The sequence below is a fragment of the Diadema antillarum genome, unplaced genomic scaffold (genome assembly GCF_040938485.1).
Source record: "Diadema antillarum isolate AM-2024a unplaced genomic scaffold, OU_Dant_1.0 seq00000345_RagTag, whole genome shotgun sequence".
NCBI lineage: Eukaryota > Metazoa > Echinodermata > Echinoidea > Diadematoida > Diadematidae > Diadema > Diadema antillarum.
In genome coordinates, this window is record NW_027271356.1 from 344,071 (window position 1) to 351,607 (window position 7,537).

Consider the following 7,537-nt stretch of genomic DNA (forward strand, 5'->3'; position numbering starts at 1 on the left):
AAATTGCTACCCATGACCAATGCTTCTGTGGGAAGAATGCATAAGATGCGTGAAGATCTTGGCAAAATCAGACAATATTGCGGAAGATTATGACCATCCAGTGATTCTGTCAACTAACAATCAATAGTTACCTGAAATTTTTGTAGGACTCTTCTGAAGATTTCTTTCCGTGCTTTCACCATCCAAGACAAAGAGGAAGTACAGTGGACTCCCGTGATAACGAAGTCCTCGGGACCGGCAGTATTCTTTCGTTATATCGGAATTTCGTTATAACCGAACAAATAAACAATGAAAATACTTACAGTGGATGGTGTTGCGGCCTCAATTTCTACTTCGTTGTAACCGGAATTTCGTTATAACCTTTTTCGTTATAACGGGAGTGCACTGTACACTGGGTATAGAAAACTTCTGTTTGTGCTATGACACGGTCATATGAAAAAGACAGTGGCATTGTATATTAGAGATACTCCAGATGCCACATTTAATGACTTGCTGATATCTCCAGTGGTAAAACTGTCTGATTTTGCTTTTAAAATTTCACCTTATTGATAATTTGAGGTGAATTTCTCACCATAGTAGACATCTGCAGAGTCCTGAAAAGGTTAGGGTCTAAACCTTGGCTCAAGCTTCAATTGCTCTTGAAACCGATCAAAGACTTAGAACTTCTCGTGTGACCTACCCCAAATTGTCACGAGACACAAGAAACCTAGCCCAGTGGGTGTTAGTATTGGCCCGCCCCAAACAGAGTTTGTTGAATGATTCGCTTTCTCCTTGTGATTCCTTTGTCTTTGTGAGATGAGTTTAGATGACGAGGTGTGAATGTTCTTGATTGTATCTTATGCGTCTTGAATGAATGACATCACATAGCCAGACTACAGGACTCAAATGTCCTGAAGGGTAGGCGTATGCTAGCAAGTGTCGGCAAAGATCGTGAAGAGAAAGATGATAGGACAGAAACCTTAGGACCCTCAGGCAGCGGAGAGCTAAACAGATGCTATAGGTAGAGTATATGTGTACGTATATCTCTGTACATCACATTTCTTTGTGACAGTTCATAACTTGTGTGTTCAATGTTCTAGAGAAGTCTGAAAACTGTTCCACACTTTCAAAGCCCATTTTTATTTTTTCTTCAAAACCAAAGCAAATCAACTTCATAGATAACAGATCGATTTATGTACACACTTCAGTGTACCACTTCAGTGCACAATTTACTCTCTTGGACCAAAGACCATTATTTGGACTTATTTATGCAAGTGGTGGTTGATAACCATTACAATTTCACTTAAAATTATTTCATTGTGCATCTTTGAAACAGGAATGGAACCATGTTCTTTATGCATGAGAAAGAGTGATGAATATATGTGACTTGCTAGAAGTCAAAGCCAAGATTGTTATTGTTATTATTTTTTTATATTATTATTTTTTTATATTGTTTACAGTATGGTCTTACACAAACATATCTTCAAAAAAAAAAAAAAAAAAATCAAAATTTCGTTCTGAAGGGGGGGGGGGGGGACCTTTGATGAATCATATTTAGTTCTTCACCCAAATGATTCCTGATTATGAAAGGTAGCATTTACTTTTACCCCAGTTATGTGCTGCACTAGTAAGTGTAGTCACTTCAAATTTTAGGAAATGACACAGCTTGTATTGCATATTCTGGTGGCTAGACATAGGCTGGCTGTAATAACTTATATAGACATTTTTCTCTTACCTTTTGATACTGTTTGATTAAAAAAAAAACACACAAAAAAAAACCCCGAAGAAACAAATATGGCTCACTGATACTCAAAAGACAAAGCCAGCAACCGGATGTTGAGGGGTTTAGGTCAGGTTATATACAGTAGAGTTTCACAATTCATTATAAGGTGTAGCTTATGAAAAAAAAAAAAAAATGAAATAGAGCCGTGGTGTGTAACAAAGTACCACAGAAAAAGCTCTCTGCCATAACTAGCAAGCGGGTCTGATTAACAAAAAAGGAAAAGAACTTACTAAATTTTGCAAGGGGAAGTTTTCATCACAGTAACAAAAGGGAGCATAATTATTTTCATCATTTGCATTATTGTTTTTCATGTGAGTATATCCCATGCTGTATACTGCAATTTTTCTTCCAATTTTCCAGCTACTGGAGACTGATGAAAGCTGTTTAGTTGTCATCTGGTGACATTCCTGTAGTAGCAGGCTTATCGGGTATGTATGACTGAAATATGTCTTGCGATCCTGCTTGGGTGTAATTCTTTAATATTGTTTATACATTTATTATTTATTAACACCATTCTTTTTAGAGCAGGTGCATCAAGAATTGACAAGTGCTTCCATTTTTTATCATATTTGTGTTGTAATCCTGCTTTGGTAGTTCAATTTGTATTGTGTGTAACAGTTCAGGGCAAAAAAAAAATCCGCGAAAGTGAACTGTGTCATTTCACAATGTTCAGTAGTTCACCAGAAAGAGAGAGAGAAAAAAAAGTGGCATTAATGTCAAAGCATACCATGTTGCTCACACACTCAACCACTGTACAATAGTATCATACACGGTGTCCACAAATATCCATATCCTCATATCATGTGTTATATTTTGAATGAATGTGTTACAATTACAGAGAAATTCTGCTTCACCAAACTGATGTTCAGTAAGCTCTGCAACTAGTTGCGAGGGAGGTATTCAGAACAAAATTTTCCAGTGTGGTAAAAATGCATTAATGTATTATGCTCAAAAGATCTGTGAAGCAGTGAATGTTTGTTTGAAGATGCATTACACTTAGAGTTACTGATCATGTCAATACCACTACAGTTCATGCCTGTGAAGATTTCCTTGGAAAAATGTGATGAATATTTGTTTGTTTGTTTTTTTCCCCAGCCCAATGGATAACAGCCTCATTCTGATCGGATGCAGACCCTACAGGAGAATCGCTTCCAAAACATGGAGTGCCTGTCTGGAGCCAGAATGGGGTAGATTTCAAGTCTACGACCAAGGGATCAAGGGCAAGTATTTGGGTTGGATAACATTTGTATCGTTCAGAGCACATTGAAGTGGTGTGGTTTATGTTAGCGTAGAGGTAGACACTTTGACAAGCAAATCCCTTGCCTAGACATCCATAAATGTGAAATGTAGTGCTTGCATTTTTTCTGGTAGGTACAGTGCATAATATCTTTTATCTTCAGAAACTCCAAGGTCTATGTTAAATGAATGTTCATGACTGTAAAGACCATCTGCTAAGAGAAGGTCCGTACTGTGCATTACCCCTTTGCTGCCAATATATTTTTATTCTCCATGGGGTCACTAACGATTCGTCCAGTTCCCATAAGCAAAGAGTTGAATGGATTTTGGGTTGGTGTGACGTGGTGGGAGCATGTGCAATGTTTTATACAGTGCATCTCTTCATGACGGTGCCATATTAGAAATACAGACAATGGTTTAGTGGGTTTGTGGATGAATATGATTTGGCAAGATGTAGGCTTTTTAAGGTAATGAAATCATCTGTCCAATTGCCATATTATGTGATGATTTTGAGTACAGACAGCAGTCTCTGAAAGTGCGTTGAACTGTTACATGCATGAATGAGTAACGATGGTATCAAAGTGTAATACATGTACAATGATTGTGTATCTTAAATGTCACAGACTGTAAGGAGAACATTGTGAAGTCTGCTGCAGAAAGGATAGAGGCTGACATGAATACACAATTCCATTTGTAGTGATAAAAGAAAGGAAAGTGTATTCCACACTAAGTTTTGCTTATAGAAAACTCAGTTTGAAGAGGAAAGAGAAAATTCTGTATTGAACGCTTGAAATGTTCTGTGTATCTTTTGCAGGTTCCTTGAATGCGAAGCCATCAAGAAAATGTGGGAGGTGTCATCATGCAAAAGCGTCACACCACAACACAGGACTATTCCCAGAATTGCAGGGTTGGGTGTTGAGAGCAAGGAGCAGAACACTAGATGCATGCATCAGTAATCTTAGAATAGACCTGCTTGAATGCTTGCCTGCTCAGAATGAGCTCCCTTCTCTTTTTGCACATTTACATAGGTGCTTCTGAGGTCACATGTAGTTCCTCCGGTGAATGAAGACATGGCATCTCTACTTTGTTCCACTGCAAACGCCCCAAGTCCATATCACTTTCAGAGGATAAGAATGTAATTGTTGCAGTGTTTCATAGATGTAGGGGAATCAGATTAGATTTTTCCCCCATCATCAGGTATTATCAGGTACAGGCCCCGTTTTATCAAAAGATAAAATCGATTGTAAATTACCTTAACCCACAGGCTGCCATAGACTTATAGAAATCAACTATATAATCAATTCATAAAACAGGGCCACGGTGTATTATCAAAGCACTGCATCAAATGGAATGGCCTTTCCTTTGACATGCCATGGTGGCTTCATTTTGGGGGGTAAGACAGCTAGGATTTGGACGGGACATCACTCAACTGATAATCTGACCATTAATTTTTTTTTAAAAGTCATTTTCACCAAAATTTGAGATACTAGGTCTTGTCACCCCAGCAGTAAAGAATATGGAGTGTACATTCATTTCCCTACACTACATTCATCTTGCTAATATGATTCTAAAGGAAAACTTATAGTTCTATGAGAAATTTAGCGAGATTTCAACCTTTTTATGGGGATTTTCTGTGCATACTATAGTTCTTGTCCATAGGTCGCATCCTGTGTTAGTGGTGAAACTACTGTACAAGCAGTCCATTCTACAGTGTCTGTGTGATACATAATTGTGCTGTCACAGTGTCAGTAGACACTTTGAAAAAAAATAAAATCATGAACTTTGTGTACAATAAATCCTCATAGCAAAAAGGAAATACAACTTTGCCTTTCATTGTCTTTCTCTCCAAGAAGGTTTAGATGGTTTAACGGTTGCCCTTTGGCTTGTCAAGTCTAGTACAGTGCAGTGGAAACTCAAAATAAAAAGATCTGAAATAAAGTTCCTGATATAACAAGTAAATTTCTCCAGTCCCAATTAATTTATTTCCTTTGTTTTGTACAAGTATTATTCATTGACTACTGATATTAAAAAAAAAAGAAAGTCTGATGTAAATAACAAATTGTCTTTGTCCCAAGGATCTTGTTATACTGAGTTTGCACTGTATAAGTCACAGTGAGTAAGTCTACATGTCTTTTATATCAAGATTAGGCTGTGTTTGTAGTGATTGATGAGTGAGATGTGACAATCTTCATTAAGTGCACTCCCCCGAGAAAGAGCATGATGCCTGCAAGTCAGTGAAAGATGACATAAAATACACCACGCCCTGCCTGATCTGAGCCAGTGATTGTTAGGCATCACTGTATGCCCTCGGCCTGCCCTGCCTGTCGTCCCTAGATGAGTGTGTGACTAATGAGATGTGTTGTGGAATGTGTGAAGTACATGCACTATGTGATCGGATTCCCCATTTATTTTAACATTTGCTGTCATGAATGACAATATCAAAGACGTAGTAATCAAAGACATACCCGTAGTTATGTTGCACTGATATACATATACACAAAGTACATGTATGTGTATTGTACATCAGTAAAATCACAACTAACAAGTGCTTTAGAGGATGAACAGACACAAAATTCCTGTAAGCTGTTGGAACAATGCAATCCATCAAGCATATAAAAAAGCTTTGTTGTTCATGGTGTTTGTGAGGATGATTTCTTGTCAAGTCAATATACATACATGTATACCACAGTATATTTCTTTAAAAACACACACACACACACACACACACAAAACTTCATATTTTTCTAAAGGAGTCGACTCCTTGTAAGCTGACAGAGCACATGTAAAAAATAGGCAAAGTCAACAAAAATAAGAAGTCCCAATTTACATTCAAAGCATGTCTGCTATTCCTCTGTACATACGGAAGTCAAGTACAAGTCTGTATCACCAAGTTGGATCTATTTTCTTCAGTCCCCTCAAGATTGACTTATTCATAGTTGACTGTACATGTAATTTGAACATGGGATGACATTCTCAGTAGGATTTTGTGCAACTCCGTTGAAAGATACAGTCCACTGGGCTTCCTGTCTTCAAGATGAACAAGCGCTCAAATGGAGTGAAGACCAAGAACTCGTTCTCGATTGATACAACCATCATGATTACTGAGATTTGTGTGTGTTTGTGTGTGTGGTTGTGAGTATGCATCTGTGTCCTTGGGAAATACTTCAGAAATTAGACCATTAAAAAACTCTTCTACATGTACATGTATATGAGCATGCATTATCCATTTTACTTCATAATTTGGTGAAGTTACACTCTTCCACCCCATGTCATGTTCAAAGTTGACAGCAGTAAAAGAGTAAAATCAAAGCATCAACAGCAAAAAAAAAATCTTTAAAATCACGCAGAGACATAATTGTAAAGATGTACAGTACCAGTATGTTTTCGAGAATTAGTCTCTAATAAACAATATCAGGAGATTTCATCATCTTGCCATATTTTATCGACTTGCACAAGTCTTCAACAAAGTTCCTTTTGAAATTGTAAAAAAGAAATACAGTCTACGTGGTACCTTTGGCATCAAATTATTTATAACTTGAATATTAAACATTCCAGCAATGACCCAGTAGTGTCAAGGTATTTATTGTACTTGCTAGATAATCGACCAAATATGTTTGTTTGGTTGTTTTTCAACAGATATATGTATGGAGCATCTGCGCAATTCTGATATTCATGCAGGATTTATTTCATTAAGTGATCTTCAACTGTATACAGTATACTGACACATGCTCATCTACTTGGTCAGAAACCAGAAAGATGACATGGTCTGTCCACAATATTTCATAACAACTTACAACTCGTAAGGGTAGAAAAAGCACCTCCAAAACAAAATTCACATAACATTTTCTGATCATGTTTAAAGGACAAGTCCACCTTCATATACATAAGGATTGAGAGAATGCAGCAATATTAGTAGAACACATCAGTGAAAGTTTGAGGAAAATTGGACAATCCGTTCAAAAGTTACAAATATTTTAAGTATCTGCGCAGTCACTGCTGGAAGAGGAGACTACTACAGTGTATGATGTCACATGCGTACAACTCTATAAGGAAAATAAAAAGAGAATTTCACAAAACTTTACTTTTTGAATAAAGTGCACATTTCTTCGACTTGCTACTGATGTATGTTAAGGGTAATATTATTCCCCCTGCCTTCTGAAAGAGAGAAGTCGAGTGTTCTTTTGTTATGCGAGAAAAATGGAAATATGTTGAATTTTCTTTATTCTTTCCTTATATCGTTGTACTCATGTGACATCACAAGCTATAGTAGTCTTTTCATCCAGCCGTGACTGAGCAGAAACTTCAAAAATTCATAACTTTTTAACGGATTGTCCGATTTTGCTCAAACTCTCACTGATGTGTTCTACTAATATTGCTGCATTCACTCAACCCACATGTCAATGAAGGTGAACTTGTCCTTTAATGTGTCTGACCAGTACATGTATTTGTTAAGAAAAAGAAAAAAAAAGTAACACAGAGAACTGTGAATATAATAATTTCTTAACATGGACTGTTTCCACCTCTGACACACCAGCTCAC

General features: G+C 37.0%; 1 long non-coding RNA gene across 1 annotated transcript; it reads left to right on the forward strand.

Annotated features, from left to right (window-relative positions):
• Positions 1 to 1,522: 1,522 nt before the first annotated feature.
• Positions 1,523 to 4,307, forward strand: LOC139730971 (uncharacterized). The gene is made up of 3 exons (XR_011710949.1): positions 1,523 to 2,190; positions 2,858 to 2,982; positions 3,813 to 4,307. It is a non-coding gene; the product is annotated as an uncharacterized lncRNA (long non-coding RNA).
• The last annotated feature ends 3,230 nt before the right edge of the window (positions 4,308 to 7,537 follow it).